We start from the raw sequence: 17794 nt of genomic DNA on the forward strand, positions 1-17794 counted from the left end.
ACATTATTCTGTATATGCAATGCGTGTACGCACATGCGTGTGCACATGTGTCTGACGCATTTGCCATTCCGGCACACTGAGCAGTAGGGAGATCAGGCTGGGTTCCCATGCTGTCAAGCAGCCAGCGGCAGTCGGTGGGACACACAGCTCAGCGGAGCAGAAGAGAGCGTGGCCTCGCACTGCTGTGGCTAAGCGGGGGTGTCGGACACTATGCCTTTGTTACAGAGTGGTTGGAGACCGCAGCTGAGGTCCGACATACTGTACTTGCCTATAGGGGCCTCCATGAACCCTTTCATACTCTCGCTCATTAACGGTGGTACGAAAAAAATACTCATTATGAAGACAGCAAGGCATCATGCTCATTCAAGTCTTGGACCTGTCTGGAATGTTAAAAATGACTTGAGTAATCCTCTCCAAGGTAACATAACAAATGAGTAACAATTTACAATAAGTGCTTCACTTTAGGTCAAAGTAGCTCATTTGGGCTTTATTATTTATTTATTTATATATATTTTTTTTGCATGATTTCATATAAAAAGAACCAAAATAGACAGAGTCTGCTGCATGTACTCATGTCCTTCAGTGGCAGCATGTGTCACAGTGTATATTGTATGACTGACAATTTCCAAAAAAAATCATGCAGGAAACAAAAAAGTCGCTACAGGGGGATCAGAACAGCTTGCTGTGACTGAGTCATTCCTGTGTCAAGCAATTTTTTTTTCCCCGCTACATTGGTACATCTTGGTGATTTTACCGTTTCTGGATCATCTGTGATCATGGTTTGTCAAATTCACAGCTCAGCCCAACAGTTTTCGGAAGGATGCACACCCTGGAGACGAGTGCGCTTCCCAATTCATATTAAACAGGCTTCCCACCCTGCTAAGTACAGTTCATCATTTCAGCTCACTATACTTAGAGGTCTAAAATAAACATTTACCATAACATCCTCACTCAAAAAACCACAAAACTTATTTCATTATTGGTGCTGTTTAATCTGATTGATTTATCTACATTTTATTGTTTTCTGACAAATACAATTACATTTAAAATAATTTTTCTATGAAATTTTGATACATTATTATTATTATTATTATTATTATTATTACTACTATTCAAAACAACTACAGAAAAATGTCCTACATTTAAATCAAAACAAATATCTTGCAAACAGGACTTTCGTGATCAAAATACAAAGCACATATAATTTTCATGAAAAATGTAACAGCCCCCCCCCCCCCGACTCGCCCCACCACTGACCCACTTCTATACTTATTTTTTTTTTGTGCTGAACCTCAGGACTGAAGGTGTGTCTCCTGTACCCATGTGAATCCTAAGGGTCCTGCTCCAAACACACTGATCTTTCAGACGCATCTCCAATCGCATCATTTGTTAAAATCTGTAAAGATGAGGCCATTGGATCAATATACATACAACCACAAACTGCATGCAGACAAATAACGCACTTTTAAGGACTTGTGTATAAAGACGTGTAATATTAGGAAATATGGAAACAGATGCTCACATTTAATTGCATGGCCACAAATGTAAATCATACAGCACACATGTAATATGCATGCAGTATACTTAAGTTTATTTCTAAATGATTAAACCCAGACAGACAGCAGTTCTCCAACAGCCCTATTCTGCAGATTATATCCATTTTAGCATCTCAAAGTTAAGCAATACCAAAACACAGTGATACACACTGGAGACTTAACCAACTACACGTGTGAAACACGTGCATCTCCTTTTATCGCAAACACTATTTATTGACAATCTCATCTAAAACACCTTATTATATGCACAGTCCATTGCTTTTCTTTGGGAATGTGGTGTAAATAAAGCAGATGGACAGATCCAGCACAAAGTGGAGTACACAATCTACACATTTAATTTATTATTATGTGTGCAATCTCTGCAGAAGCCGCACAATCTACAATCACGTGCACAAACTGCACAACCCAAAAATGCACACAATCCACACACATACCACACAGCGCCCACGGTCCACTGGGTCCGCTGTACCCACCGCTGGATCTCGCCCCCGCCGGTGCCCTCGCGGACACATCGCGCCGCCGGTGGAGAAACGCACGAGCCGCATAATCACGAGCGCATGTTTCGCGGAAAAAAGAGATACAAAGTATCTATCGGGACACGCGGAGCCAGATGGCGGACTTCTTCATTTCCCAGTAATCCGAGCGGCGCTGGGTCTGTCATTTACTGGGAACGGGTGAGGGGGAGCGGGGGTGCTGGGGGGGGGGGGGGCGTCCGACGTGATCGGGAGCTGAACAGGAAAAGCCGCCCGACAATTGCAGGAAAGTCCGCTCCACCTAGTTCACCTCCGCTGGGGGGGGGGGGGGGCGTGGAGTGGAGGGGGTTCGCGAGCAGGGAGCTCAGTGGCATCATCTGTGTCATCGGACAACAGGGCGATCGGGGTCTGTTCCAGAAGGGTCTCAAATATCCGGAGCATCTCAGACATCTCCGAAATTACAATCATTCCGTCTTCATGTGACAGATTGCGCAATAACGCGAGGGGCGGACCCGGGTCCGAATGAGCAAGAACAGTGCGTGGGCGTCTCCACATGCGAAAGATACCGTTAAAACAATTTGCCAATTTTACCTTTTTGATCACCTTTCAATAAACCACAGGCTGTTTCATTTTAAGTATGTATTTGGAATGTTTATTTATTTATTAACCACTGAAGTCACACTATCAGAAAATGATTTATAAAAGGATTTGACAACTGAGAACATCCAGCAGTGTGACGATAATGCCCTGCTGGTGTGTTCCCAGACACACTGAGATTTGTTGGAATCTTTGAAATATCACTGGATCAGTGTTTTTTTATATCTTTTCACTTGGTAGATCCGAACAAAAATATTGAGAGTTTCCAAAATTTCAGGATTTAGATAAGAAGATATATATATTCAGAAACAATTACATACAGTAAAGCCTATATAACTGAGTACTGAAAATATGGACTCAATAAGGTCTCCATGTATTGCCCATTCTTAGGTTTCCACAGGTCCTCTGATGACCAAAATGAAGGAGGTCAGTTATAAAAAATTTTAATTCTCATTACAGGCAAGATGTCACAGCTCAGGAAACCCAAATATACAAAAAAATTCTAACGTCTTATTTCCAGAATATCATTCACTCATTCACTGTGATTAACAGCTTGTCCAGGTCATGGACATGGTGGCCTGGAGCTTATCCCTGAAGCAAGACTATGTATGGTACACCCTGGATGGGGTACCAATCCACACACACACACACACCTTCTGAACCGCTTGTCCCATACAGGGTTGCAGGGAACCTGAGCCTACCCAGTAACACAGGGCATAAGGCCAGAGGGGGAGGGAACACACCCAGGACGGGACGCCAGTCCATCGCAAGGCACCCCAAGCGGGACTCGAACCCCACACCCACTGTAGAGCAGGACACAGGCCAACCCACTGTGCCACCGCACCCCCGGGGTACCAATCCATCATAGGGTTAATTACATATGAACATGAAAAGAACTCGTTTTTAACACGTCGGTTAGCGATATTCAAAGGAACTTACAGTTTTCATGTACACTTGTACAGCTGGACATTTTTTTTTCGCAGTTGTAGTTAAGGATCTCGCTCAAGGGCACTAGAGTGCAGCCTGTCAAATGAGTTCAAGGTGCAAATTTACATCCGGAACCACTGCACTTCCTGCTGTCAGAGAGAAGTGGCAGTACTTAAGATTTAGCACTGAAAAACTGAGAAAATTAATGACGCTTATAGGCATAATTTCCTCCATACAGTGTGTAATTTGCAGCTGGAGGAATGTAAGTTCATAAACAGGCTTACTTTATATTTCGATATTCGTAAAGGGAGCCTTATAATAAAATGTTATTCTCACAGAGGGCAGGCTGTAATATATTCTTGGGCTCATAGGCAGGTTTACAGGATAATTATTACACGTGCAATGTTGTGTATAAATGGGGGGTGCGGTGGCGCAGTGGGTTGGACCACAGTCCTGCTTTCCGGTGGGTCTGGGGTTCGAGTCCCGCTTGGGGTGCCTTGTGACGGACTGGCGTCCCGTCCTGGGTGCGTCCCCTTCCCCCTCCGGCCTTACGCCCTGTGTTGCCGGGTAGGCTCCGGTTCCCCGTGACCCCGTAAGGGACAAGCGGTTCTGAAAATGTGTGTGTGTGTGTGTGTGTTGCGTATAAGAATATTACAATAAAATAATACTGTATGTGACATTGAATATATACGAACGTATAAGAACAGTCTATTTCACTACAAGTTTTGTTTTTTTTTTTTGTGTTTTGTATGATATTTATTCTAATTGTTTAAATTAACTGTGTTAATGTGTTTGTCAGCCACAGAACATAGTCTGTGTATTGTGGACTTGGTGTTTTTGATGTGGAACCCAGCTATATAAGCTGAAAGTCGTTCAGAGAAATATGAGAAAAGAACAGTAAGTCCACTTGAGGTGGCCTCCTTATCCACACATTCTCTGAATAAACACTGCTTCTTGATTGTCTGTTAGAAGGAATTGAATCACAGACGCCTGGTACCCTGGGCAAGGCCTTGGCCCCACCTTGTGCTTTTAGTCAATCGTGGCCACCAACTGTCTGGCAGAGAAGTCTGAAGCTAAAGCAAGCAAGGTCTGCATAAAACCACAGACCTTCTGTCGACAGTGGCTCACAGATCCGTCTCAACGGATCAAATATTGACAGAGCAACGAAGTTGAGAGGAAACCATCGGAGGGGGTCAAGCTGAGCAGCAAAAGTAACAAACAAACACAGCTACACAACAGAACCTTATTCCTTTCCCCTTCTCTCACTTTAAATATGTTTATCTACAGATTTACATTGCGCTGCTTAGTCACACTGACCTCATCCCACTTTCACACCAGGAAGGTGCCATCTGGCCCTTGTGAGCTATATTTTCGAAGCCCATGTCTCTTCCACGTTGAGACAAGGATGCTTCTTTAGATCCATTTCTGAAATCAGAACAGCTGGACTACAGCAGCTGGAGCATTACGCCCAACATAAGCGAGGAGTATTAAAATGTTTGCGTACTGAAAAAAATAAATAAATAAATTTACAGGAAGGTTATAAGGATTTATCTTGCGTTTTATGGACCTACTCGAGCGATGAACATCGGCGCATCAAGTGGAAAGACACAAACTAGGTTTACTGTAGAATCACGTCTGCAGCTATGTCTCTTTCTCTTAATGTAACGCACAAATTGTATTTTCGCTGAGATGTACGTCACTTTGGAGAAAAGCATCTGCTAAAAGAATAAGTATAAATGTAAATGTAAAATATATTTATTTTATGCACGGGGGTTTTATGATCTATTACATATAACTGGAAGCAGCATTTTATTCATCTGTAATTCATCTCATTCCTTGTTAGAACAATGAAAATTTGTGCACCGTATGTTTTAATTTCTGCACTCTTATCCGACAGTCTTCATTGTTTTCTTTTCTTTTACCCAGTAGTTCTGTGGCTTCTGTGTCACACGTTGAGCTGATCACACATGTCGTATCAATGTTAAAGCCACACCCAGACACCGGTTGCCCAAAGAGGACCTTTGGGTGAGCACAACAGCCTGTTTTTCAAATCAAAGGGCCACTGAACCATCAATACATCCCCCTCCTTTTCCCTCGGTCGCGCCGAGTGCCATAAATGACCTCAGACTTAAGAGTCTTCTGGTGTCTCCTGATCTGCAGCCCATTAAAGGTTTACATCTGTCCCGCTCCAAAAGTCCCAACACATCTTGAAAGACTTTGCCCTATCTGTTTTTCATTCTTTTTTGTACGTAGATTTTAGGTATTAACACAAATTGAAGCCATCTGTTAAGTTGCAGTTTTATTACTTGCCTTTTGATGATTTATTTATTTGTGATGTTTCATCTTACTTTTCTCTAAGTGAAGTGAAGGTTTATTTAAAATGTTGAGGTATGGTAGCGATGACAGCTGAATATTTTAATACGCCTTACAACTTTCTTTTGAAGTAACAGCGGTAAATGCTCAGCGAAACTGGTGATGGTGGCTCTTCATGTTTTGAGTCACCATATCTTATGAAAGTGATGAGGAGAATGTTTCTCCTTCAGAAGTGGACAGATGACTTGTTCTCAAGACAGATGATGACCCACACATCACACACACACATCATCTGAACCGCTTGTCCCCTATGGGGTCGCGGGGAGCCGGAGCCTAACCCGGCAACATAGGGCGTAAGGCCGGAGGGGGAGGAGGCACACCCAGGACGGGACGCCAGTCCATCACAAGGCACCCCAAGAGGGATTTGAACCCCAGACCCATCGGAGAGCAGGACCCGGCCCACCGCGCCCCCCCCACGATGACCCACTGAAATCATAATAAAAAAATGTTTCCAAATCATAGAGAGTTGCAACTGAACATAGACTAGCTGCACCAGCCATGCACTGCTTGCCTTGTGTAAATGCTTAAATGATAGAGCCTTGGAAATTAAATGAGATTTTCTTTATAACAAAATAAATCTTAGTTTTTTTACAAAAAAAAATGTGATTTTCGTTAAAACACAAGGTGTAAAATCCAAATTCACTTATTGCAGGTGTGAAAAGGCAAGACAAAAATGCTTTTTTATGGACGACAGCACGTGGAAATGTGTAAATGTTAAATAATTTATTTAAAAACCTTTACAAGAGCACTTGCGTTCGAACGCAGAGGGTAAATTGCCCCTCTGTTGCCTTGACATAACTGATGCTGGCAACATTAGAGAGGAGCTCCAAAAGTAGGTCAAAGAACTTGCATAATCGAACACAAGTGACACACACACCAACACACATAGTGCTCAGCTCACATATGAAGCGAGAGAAAGAGCAGAAAAGGAAGGAAGCGAATTAACACAAAGCCGGAGACGTCCAGTTCACATCTGTACACTGAAAACGGGTTGGAGCTTTTGCACATCGTTGACCCCCTAAAAAAAAAAACTGGAAAAGATGCCGAGGGAGAGCCAAACTGATGTGTAAGAGGTGAAATTGGGGGAAAAAAAAAAAAGGTTAAAAAAGGTGGGGATTTTCAAAAAGAACTTGTTTAGTAATTTTAGTGAATAATCCAACCGTTTTTCTGCGCCAGTTTCCAGATAAATAATATGAATTCCATCCATTATCAATAATCACTTGCTCTGTGCACTGGGTGGCACTGGTACAACGCTTTCCGAGACGTACTCTGCACGAGCCAGGGTGATATCTTTCTCTCTCTCTCTCACACACACACACGAGAATCTAGAGTCACCAGTTTCACCTGAAACACAACTTTGCGCTGTGGGAGGAAACAAGAGCACCTGAAGGAAACCCATGGGAACACTGAGAAAGCGTGCAAATGTTACTGAGCTGGAGTTGAACGCACCTCTAAACCTACAGCCCGGGAGCTGTGCGGCACCAGTGCCACACACTGTACCACCCGTAATAAGAATTCTATGCAATTATTTTGAGAAAGAATGTATGCTGAATTTAGGACAGAAGTCAAAAGTTTTCGGTAATATAAATTGCCGACACAGCCCGATTTTTCTAAGTATTTCACAGTGATGAAGTGAAGTATATAAATATGTTTTATTCACTTATTTAATATTTACCTTTTTTATTTCACTTATAGGGGGCGCGGTGGCGCAGTGGGTTGGACCAGGTCCTGCTCTCCAGTGGGTCTGGGGTTCGAGTCCCACTTAGGGTGCCTTGCGATGGACTGGCGTCCCGTCCTGGGTGTGTCCCCTCCCCCTCCGGCCCTACGCCCTGAGTTGCCAGGTGGGCTCCGGTTCCCCGCGACCCCGTATGGGACAAGCGGTTCGGAAAATGCGTGTGTGTGTGTGTGTGTGTGTGCTTCGTTTATTTAATACAGTTATTTACTATTCCTCCAACTGTGTATATAATTGTACATGTCTGTCTTATATTTTTCCACTTGTTTTATATTTTTTATATTGCAAGTATTTTAAGACCTGTAAGTTTGCTTTTTAACTTTTTTTCTTGTATTCTATTGTATTCTGTTGCTGTAACATAATTTCCCTTGTGGGATCAATAAAGTATATCTATCTATCTATTTATTCAATTTGCAAACAGAAACAGGGAGCTAAGGCAGTATGATGTGTGTCTTAATCAAATGTGTCACATGCCAGACAGCACCATTTATTTCTTCTGCAAAATATTTCAAAAATCGTTCTTTAAATTCTTTTCTGAAGATGTTGGTTTTGGAAAATTCACATTTTGGAGTGTCTCACTTTAACCCTGCTGTTCGATCTCATGGGCGTTCTCAAAAATGATTTGATTTCGTTCTGACCTCTAGTTCACCATAGTCGGTAGACTTCAGCGGTGGACTGACCTGAAATGTCAATGTCCTGCATCGAATTCTCGCAGCTGCGTAGCGTGCGAGTTGAGCTGTGATATTGTGATAATGGGTACCAAAAAGGTCATTGGGAGAAAAAGGACTCAAGTTCAGGGACCCCAAGAGTGACCTGCTCTTACATCCAAGATGCTACATTGCAATTGTAAAAATAACACACACATTTTCAGAACCGCTTGTCCCATACGGGGTCACGGGTGAAACCGGAGCCTACCCGGCAACGCAGGGCGTAAGGCCGGAGGGGGAGGGGACACACCCAGGACGGGACGCCAGTCCGTCGCAAGGCACCCCAAGCGGGACTCGAACCCCAGACCCACCGGAGAGCAGGACCGTGGTCCAACCCACTGCGCCACCGCGCCCCCTGCAAAAATAACAAAAAGAAGAAGAAAAAAAAAAAAAAAAAAAAACCCATCCATGTGCATTTTGACCGACTCTCTTTGGCTAGAACCTTCTGGTGAGCACTTAAGTATTGTGTGTAATCCTGACATTGCCCTGCACACACAGGCTTCAATTGTCAGACTAATTTCATGCCAAAGTCACACAGACTCTGCATGGTTTGTTAGACCATTCTCTGCCTGATACCTGCTTTATACACCAAACGTTTCCTTTTTGGGGGTGCGGTGGCGCAGTGGGTTGGGTCACAGTCCTGCTGTCTGGTGGGTCTGGGGTTCAAGTCCTGCTTGGGGTGCCTTGTGATGGACTGGTGTCCTGTCCTGGGTGTGTTCCCTCCCCCTCTGGCCTTACGCCCCTGTGTTCCTGGGTAGGCTCTGTGACCCCGTATGGGACAAGCGGTTGTGTGTGTGTGTGTGTGTGTGTGTGTGTTTTTTTCCTTTTTTGGTTCGCGGACACATGCCCATCCCTAGTCTTCTCGCATAAATCAGCTGTGACCAATCTGAACTTTTCCTTCTCTCTCTCTCTCTCTCTCTCTCTCTCTCTCTCTCTCTCACCCCATCTGATTTTATACTCATCTAAAGGCAGGCGATTAGAGGGGGTCCTAATCTCTTCGGCCTACGCAAGGGCATCACGCAGTGATTTTGCGCACAATTCACATCCTGACCTACATTTGTAAATCAGTGTTTGGTGTTATTATGTTTTTTTTTTTTTTTTTTGTCACAAGAAACAAGATACCATCCCTGGAATTCAAGACTGGGTTACACTGACATTTTTCATCTAGTGTTCTTTAAGGCTGGTGAGTATGTGTGTATTTATGCTAGACCTGCTGCCTTTGGACCCAAAAGTTGCAGGTTTGAATCCTACCTCTGGCTATAGTACCCTTGAGCAAGGTACTTACCTTAACCTGCTCCCTTAAAAAAAAAAAAAAAAAAAAAAAAAAACACCCAGCTATATAAATGGGCAAATAATTGTAAGTAGCTTAACATCATAACTCGCTTTGGAGAAAAGTGTCAGTTAAACGAATTAAACGTAACTGTGTAACACACCCAAAAACCGATATATAATATGTGCTCGATTTTTCCCTTTTCATGATATTGCCCATTAGACTGTACTCCAAGAAGACTCAGTGCCTAGTTCTCCCAAGCAGAGCTGTACAAATACAAAGTCACTGAAATGAGCTCGACCGCCCCTGAAACCAGAGGACTCACAGAAACCAAAACTGGCATCCTCTTCGCATTCTGTTTTTTTCACATTCTCATTGTTGACGGCACAACATACCCTAAATATCACATTCCTCAATTCTGCTCATATATGTATTCTTCACACAGATTTCCTCTTGCCTGTTACCCGCCTGTGGGGTGGTGCACTGGGTTTGGCTGAGTCCTGCTCTCTGGTGGGTCTGGGGTTCGAGTCCTACTTGGGGTGCCTTGTGAGGGATTGGTGTCCCATCCTGGGTGTGTCCCCCCCCAGCCTTATGCCCCGCGTTGCTGGATTTGGCTCAAGCGGCTTCAGCACATGTGCGTGTTACCCTCCCCCTTTTCCATTTAAGGTTCCGGTCAATAGTGGGGCACCCTAAGCAGTACCTCTTTGGGATGAATTGAGAGAGAAGAGAAATCAAAGCAAAACTCAAGTGTCCTACATCTCTGGGAACTGCTGAAGAAGAGCTGAGAAGACACGGTGCCTCATTTGCTCATCAAATTTATTAACTAGGGGCCCCTGGTAGCATGGAAGTAAGAGCTACAGCCTTTGGATGCACAAGTTCAAATTCCACAACCAGCTGTAGCTCTCCTGAGCAAGGTACTTACCCTAAAATGACTATAGTAAAATGACCCGGCTGTATAAATGGGGAAATAATAGTAGTTAGCTTACCATTGTAAGTTGCTTTGGAGAAAAGGGTCATCTAAATTAATTATGCAACTGAAGGCTTCATTTAAAAAAAAAAAAAAAAAACCGCTAGTGTCCACCAAATGTACTCATATTTTTGACTGTTATTGCAGACTCAGTCTGATTAGTCCTCTTTATGAGAACAGCTCACAAGGTACATGCAAGAATGTGCAAATAGAGTGAAAGTTATGAGGATTAATATCACCAGCGAAAAGGGAGCCATCAAGGTAACCGTGAAGGACAGAAGGACGAGCGGCAGCCGGCAGCTCCCCCGGCTCCCCTGCTCCACGCAGCTCAGTCAAGGGACACTTAGCGGTTAGCAGCCCATGAAACTGCTGGGCGGCCCAACATCCTCGGACGGATGCGGTCGGGGGCCGGGGCGAGATGGCGGTCAAGGTTACTGCACGACTGCAGATTTTTTTCCCCAGCAGGTTGCGGCTGCTGAGAGGTGGCTATCAAAGTGTCGCGTCCTGGGCCGCGTTACGCCGACCGCCCCCCTCCTCCCCGGTAGGAAGGGAAATGAGATGCTGTGGAATGTCCTGTATGGGAGCCAAATGATCCACGGTCGAAAAGTCATCCAAAGGTACTTTATCTTACGGTAATGAGATATCGGTCCTTCCGTTTCTAAAGGTAGGAGGGAAAAATGAGACGGAGAATATTAAAATCGGGAAAGGTTGTCGATTTCGACCCAAACTGCTGCTCAACTGGGTGAAGCTGTTGCAGCTGCCGACCACTCAGCTGGGTTCATGAACATTCATGAGGAAAGCGATAGACGCTCGGTATCCGTGGGTATCGGAGTGGCTCCGATTGGAGAAGGACGGTAATGTGCCGGTTCCCACGAGGAAGTTAGAGAGTCACCTCTGTCCGCAGGTGCGGCACACTGACACGGCGATGCCTTACGGCTGCCTCCAGTCTGCCAGCGCATGATAAATGAGACGAGAGTCACCTTTTCATTGAGCAGCGCTGTCGCAAGAGAAACTTTTCACAGCCGTTCGGGTCAAATCTGTTCCGCACAACTGAAAAGTTTTGTACGCTGTGAGCTTTTATTGATCTGCTGAAATAGAAGGAAGATCCATCCATCCATCCATCCATCCATCAATAACCATTCACTTCTGGCTGCTCCTCAATAACACTCCTTTGTATCATCCGTCTAAACATTTAAACTCCATTCTCAATGAACAAAAAATGTTCTTCATCTGTTCTGCATCAGTAAGTAGCAGCACAGGAAACATCCATCCATTCCTTTTTTAGAAACTGCCTGTCCATTGCAGGGTCATGGTGGTCTGGAGTCTGTGCCTAAAGCACAGATAAGATGTGAGGCTGGAAACACCCTGGATAGGATGCCAGTCCATTGCAGGGCGTAACATGAATACGACTTCTTGTATGTGAGTCACAGAGAGAGTGTGTTTCACTAAAGGATGGGGAAGTGACCCAGTGTAAATAGTGTATCTAGCAGTGTAAGTCACCTTGGTGAATAAGGTGTGTGGGCTGATAACACTACAAAGAGTTCATTGGAAGTTGCTTTGGAGAAAAGCGTCTGCTAAATAAATAAATGTAAATTTCTAACTAATATGGAAATGAACGTAAATTTTTGGACAAATGTGTAATATGGTAAAAAGGGCTTGTATGAAGATTATCACAAGTACTCTTGATGAAAATCTATATGTCGGTATTGTTAGCGGCCTATAGATATAAATCTCGGGAGACCTGGTTTCCTCTCTGCCTGTCAGGGATCTGTGTTACTACCAAGGTGAGCACTGACACCCGAACTTGCAATCAGAGCTCAGCGAGGTCTGTCAAAGCCGAGGGCCCCTACGTCACGGAACCCACCCATCCACACTTCTCCGCACCCTCCATCCATCCCTACCGGGGGGCATCGGCAGTGAGACATCACATCCCTTCACAATGGCTGTGCCCCTGGCTGCTTTTAACACCTCCGTGTTCACTTTGCAGCTCGGTGGAATCGCCACCAGTGACTGGAAATGCATTCCCGCCCGAGCGCCACCTGACTTGTTGCTATGCAGATTCCAAGCCGGCAGGCTACTCCGGGTTCGCCAGAAGTAAGATGAGCGCGAAGCCTTCCCAACCTCACGCCTGAGATAATGTGTCGTGCGACAGGTGAGGTGCTCGTGAACGGCCGAACAGGTGAACTCCAAGGCTGCCGTACCCCGGCGCTCTGGGAATAAGTTCCATAGTACGAAACCATGAGTCGAAAACGTGGAATTAACTCGGGGTCGACTGGGAGCGCAGAGGTTAGCGCTGCAGGGGCCAAAATATCACAGGTTCGAATCCCACCTGTTGCACCCTTGAGCAAGGTCCTTACCCTAAATTGCTCCAGTAAAATTACCCAACTATATAAATGGATAAATACTGGTAAACTGCTCTGAAGAAAAGCATCAGCTAAATGTTCAATGTCTTTATTATTTGGAAAGCCAAGGATGACAAAGATAGAGCGGCACAAGTAAATACCCCCCACCTCCACCCTCAAGTCATCCCCATGGGGCATTGTTCCGCAAGGATAACAAGTATCCACGAGGCACACGGTGCTGTCTCACTTAAGTTCCTCGCACTCCTTGAATAATTCATACGGACATATAAAGATTAATTTTTTTCTCTTTTTCTACTGCCCTTTTTTGGGGGTTGTGCGGGGGCAGAAGTGTTTTAGTAGATTTTTGTGCAGTATTTACATGAATACTGAAGTATGATGGGAAGGGAGTAAAAAAAAAAAAAGAGTGCCAAGACCGCCCTCTTGAGGCAGACATGCGCAGTGAGATTCATTTTTCTTTTCTGTTTTTTTTTTTTTTTTTAAGAAAAGTGAAAAATTTTCCAAGGCACCACTTGGTTTACCTGAAAGTCTGATGCATCAAAGAACGATCAAAGAACGATCGGGCCACGGCAAATCACAACTATGAACCCCCTTTTTAAGAAAATAAAAACCAGGAAAAGTAATTAACAGCAATCACTTAAAAAAAAAAAAAAAAAAAAAAAAAAAAAAAAAAAAAAAAAAACTGTTGACTAACATGACCAAAAAAGCATTCACTGTGGGCAATACACACTTTCCATAAAGAATTTCTGTTCTTATACTGATCTGTCAAATATTTCTCTCTCTCACACACACACATCAACACCCACACTTAATTGAACCAAGTCTCCTTGTTCCCCTTATTTTACTCCCCTGGTTATCATGGTAAAACTGTATGCTTACTTATCACACAAGTGACTAAAGACACGTAATAAAAAGGAAAAAAAAAAAAAAAATCTGTCAAACGTCCTACTAGTAAGCAGGTTAATAACAAATAAAACATTATCTTGGTGCAGTCTTTTTTTCCACTGGTATTTTTAAAAAAAAAAAAAAAAAAAAATTCCATTAGATATTCACAAACTAACATATGACAGCCACTAAGTTCTTAGATATTCGTTTGGCATGCTATCAGATATACATTATTTTTACAGTCCACTTCTTCAGCTCAGGCATCCAACCCTAACCCCCCACCCCCCCCCCCCGCAGGGCTGGTTCAGTTTTTTTTCCTTGCTTTTTTTTTTGGCAAATGCGCTGATGTGGATTTTGCAGGACATGATAAAATGTCCCGGACACATAATAAATATAAATGTATGTAAATACCAAGAGCCTCAGCCCAGGACTTGGGGATGATTGCTGTTGTTCTTTTTTTTTTTTTTGCATAACAAAAAAGGATTAACTGTATGATGTACATTTTATCAGCTTTGCTTAGTGCTTAGACGGAAACTTGTCTCTTTCTCTGCTGGTATGAGATCCAAGCTCCATCTGGTGCCATCAGCAGGACGATCCCCTGCACAAGATCAGCACTCATTTTTTGGAAACCTAATTTCTACTCTTTAAAATGTGTTTTCCACCCACCCATTGTTTGTGTCCATTTGTGATGAGAAGCATTTCATGAGTGTCAGCATAAGTTTGGGCATCTTCCGAGCTCCAGCAATTAAAAATAAAGAGAAAATAAATAATGTGCAGCTCGGAAAGAGGTCATGCAGGAGTAATGATGGTGCGTGAAATGTTTCACCTCTCATGATGATCATGCCTTGCACATGTAAATTCCCCGAAAGACGTTCTGTTCTCATCTGATCTAAACTACATTGTCACACTTGAACGGGGTTTTAAAAAGCATCTCTGGACTCGGACGACACGCGCGCGGACCTCCACGCCACGACGATGAAGACCCAAGGTGTGCGGAACCGCGCGCGCACGGTCACGCCAAAAAAAAGGAAAAAAGTGAAGGACACACACACACACACACACACACACACACACACACACACACACACAAAACCTCACTTTTCCCCCCAGCAGAGTTAGGAGACCGCGCCATCCTTACCTGCCACATGGTTAAAGTTCCATCATCCATAAGCAGAGCAAAAAAAAAAAAAATTTAACTTATTAAAAGAGCAAAAAAAAAAAAAAAAAAAAAAAGTTTTCCTAGTCTTCTCTTAAGACCATCTAGAAGCAGCAGTCTGCCTGGTCCGTGCAAGACGTGAGCTGACTTGGAGGCTTCATCTGCTCCTCGCGGTGCCTTAACCTTTCTCCTTTCTTTCCCCCCCCCCCCAAACCTACGGCTGACCCGGCGGGAGGCGAGTCACTGTAACTGTCTACCGTTCGTTCCTCCGCTTTCAAATGTGAGTTGGGATCAGACGCTGTGGGCGGGTCCCTGGCCTCTCAGCCAATGGCAGGCAAGCAGGGGCGGGGCCTAGCCCGGGTGCCTGGGTGTGCCGGGTTGGGAGATTTAGGCCAGACTCGCTGCCGTCTCCTCCCGCCGTGTCGCGCGCACACCGAGAATTAAAATCTAAAATTAAATCTCCCCGAAAGCGGGAGGGTCGGAGCAAAGATGTTGGACGTGCTGCTACACTTCGCCGCATCCATCTTTTTTGTTTCTCGCTTATTGCTAACTGGCCAAACGTACATTTCCGTTTCGCCAAGTGTACTTTTTACAGTCACAGTGCCCACACACACACACTGTCTGAAGTCACTTGTCCCAAGTAGGGTCTGGCAAGCCAGAGCCTAACCCAGCAACACAGGGTGTAGGGCTGGAGGGGGAAGGGACACACCCAGGACAGGCCACCAGTCCATCGCAAGGCACCCCGAGCAGGACTCGAACCCCAGACCCACCGGAGAGCAGAGCAAGACCCAGCCAAACCCGCTGTGCCGCCACGCCCCTCTCCTTTTTACCGCGTTCTTGCCGAAACATTTTCTGTGATCCCGCCCCCCCTCAAAAAAAAAAAAAAAAAAAAAAAACTGCTTATTGCACTTATATTATCAGCCAACAAGGATCTCAGCAAAATTCAGTTTCTGTCATGCGGACCTTTTCCAGTGCTGCACCAACTGGAGCAGAGAGCAGCATCCCAAGGGAGGTTCCTCCGCATGTGCATCGCCGCACGGGACGCCGCAGCTGTTCGCATGTACATGCTTCGGTCTGTTTGCGCTACGATTCTATTAAACTGCCAGTTAAAATGCGTCACTGCACTTCTTTCATAGCATCAAGAGGTCAAGTCAAGTGGGTCTAAGAGCCTGCAGAGCTGCAGTTAGGGCAGGACCCCTGGAGCACGCTGCTGAGCGCTGACCTCTTTTACTGACTTCTTTCCTGGTCTTGGCATGAGCAAGTCCCCTTGGGATGGAAATTGTGCATTACATGTACATTTGGACACTTAATGTGGGTATTTCAGAACTGGAACAACTTGGGTTTTTACCCAGAGACAAATCATCAGCAGACCAGGCAGAAATTGTGAGAAAAAACATATATACATGCAAACGTTCATAAATTCATGCATACGTGCATATGTGTGTGTGTGTGTGTGTGTGTGTGTGTGTGTCTTATGCCTCTGCCTGCCTTCGCCTTCTGCTGCAGATGTGAGATTGCTAAATTTATGTTGCCATGTTTCAAAACAAATTCTCAGGGATCCTGCAGTTGAAAACAACATACGCTTTCATTTTTTGGTGAAAAAAAGTCACAAAAACATAAAAAATGTTTTTTGTTTTTTTCTTTTTCTTTCTTTTTCTTTCATTTTGCATAACTACAGGACTTTTGTGGTACACAGCTTGGCTTTTGGCTTCGAAGTATGCCAGGAATCTGCAAGGAAATCACTTCCTTCTCTTTGACTTAACCCAATAACTGAAAAATAAAAAAAAAAAAAAGAAAAAAAAAAAGTTGGCCAAAAGGGTGCTGTGACTCACAGCGGATTGCACTGAGGAGGGAGGCATGAGGAAGGACTGTCATTTCTGTTCTTTATCTTCCATTAATAAATCTCTGAACTCGTCTTAATAAATTGAAGACGAATTGAGAACTGAGAATAAAAATAATAATAATAAAAAAATAAAATGCCCTGCATCAGTAAATAGCATAACAGGAAACATCCATTCATCCATCCTTTCATGCTTCCATCATCAACAACCAATTGTCAAAATCGGGAGCTCAGTGGCTGGAGCATCTCTCAGGAGCATTGACTAGAACACCCATCCGTTGCAGGACCATCAGGCGCACTCCTTCACTCACAAATACACACACTAAAGGCAATTTAGAGTAACCCATTCATCTGAAGCATGTGGACTGTGAGAAGAAACCAGAGCACCAGGAGGAAATCCAAGTGAGCACGGGAAGGACGTGGATAATCTGCACAGACTGAGCAGGATTCAAACCCACAACCCAGGAGGTGTAAGGCCCCAGCGCTATCCTCTGCACCACCCCATTGTTTTCATTATAGAAAACAGGTTTGTGTGATTTAAAAGCGAAATTAATGTTGCGAACCCCTGAAATGGCACTAAAATATCAGTCTCTCACATCTTCCAATAATTCCACTGTGAATATTTCCAGTGACACTTAACCTTCTAAGCAAGTCCACATGGCACTTGATAAACTGCGATCCATGATTGAACTGGCAACCGGTAGCTCAAAACAGGTCCGGTCTGTCTCCAAATCACCGCCGAGGTTTCCTAACCTCTTTTACCCTCAAATAAGATTCCAGTTCCAGGCACTGCCAGGACTGGAATATAATTAAACACAGGTCAGTGTTTTCTTAATGAATTAAATAGAAATTTAATATGGTATGGACACACAGGCTTCTGCTGTTGCTTGGCAACAACCTGCATCAGAAGACAAAGTGAGCTATTTAAGGGAAAGTCCTGGGTGGGAAAAT

At 44.2% G+C, this 17794-nt stretch overlaps 1 protein-coding gene across 6 annotated transcripts in view; it reads right to left on the reverse strand.

The window, feature by feature from the left end:
• The window catches only part of mid1 (midline 1), a 58291-nt gene that overhangs the window by 29187 nt on the left and 11310 nt on the right, over window positions 1–17794 (reverse strand). For 2 of the 6 annotated variants that reach the window (XM_029256751.1, XM_029256755.1), the window contains exon 1: window positions 14986–15232. The exons of 2 other annotated variants lie outside the window; for them this stretch is intronic. The gene's annotated coding sequence lies outside the window, so the exon portion shown is untranslated. Of the gene's footprint in view, window positions 1–1990; window positions 2010–2029; window positions 2195–14985; window positions 15233–17794 lie in introns of those variants that run through there. 2 more of the 6 variants (XM_029256752.1, XM_029256754.1) reach the window with 2 other exon arrangements.

This window comes from Scleropages formosus, chromosome 12 (assembly GCF_900964775.1).
Source record: "Scleropages formosus chromosome 12, fSclFor1.1, whole genome shotgun sequence".
NCBI lineage: Eukaryota > Metazoa > Chordata > Actinopteri > Osteoglossiformes > Osteoglossidae > Scleropages > Scleropages formosus.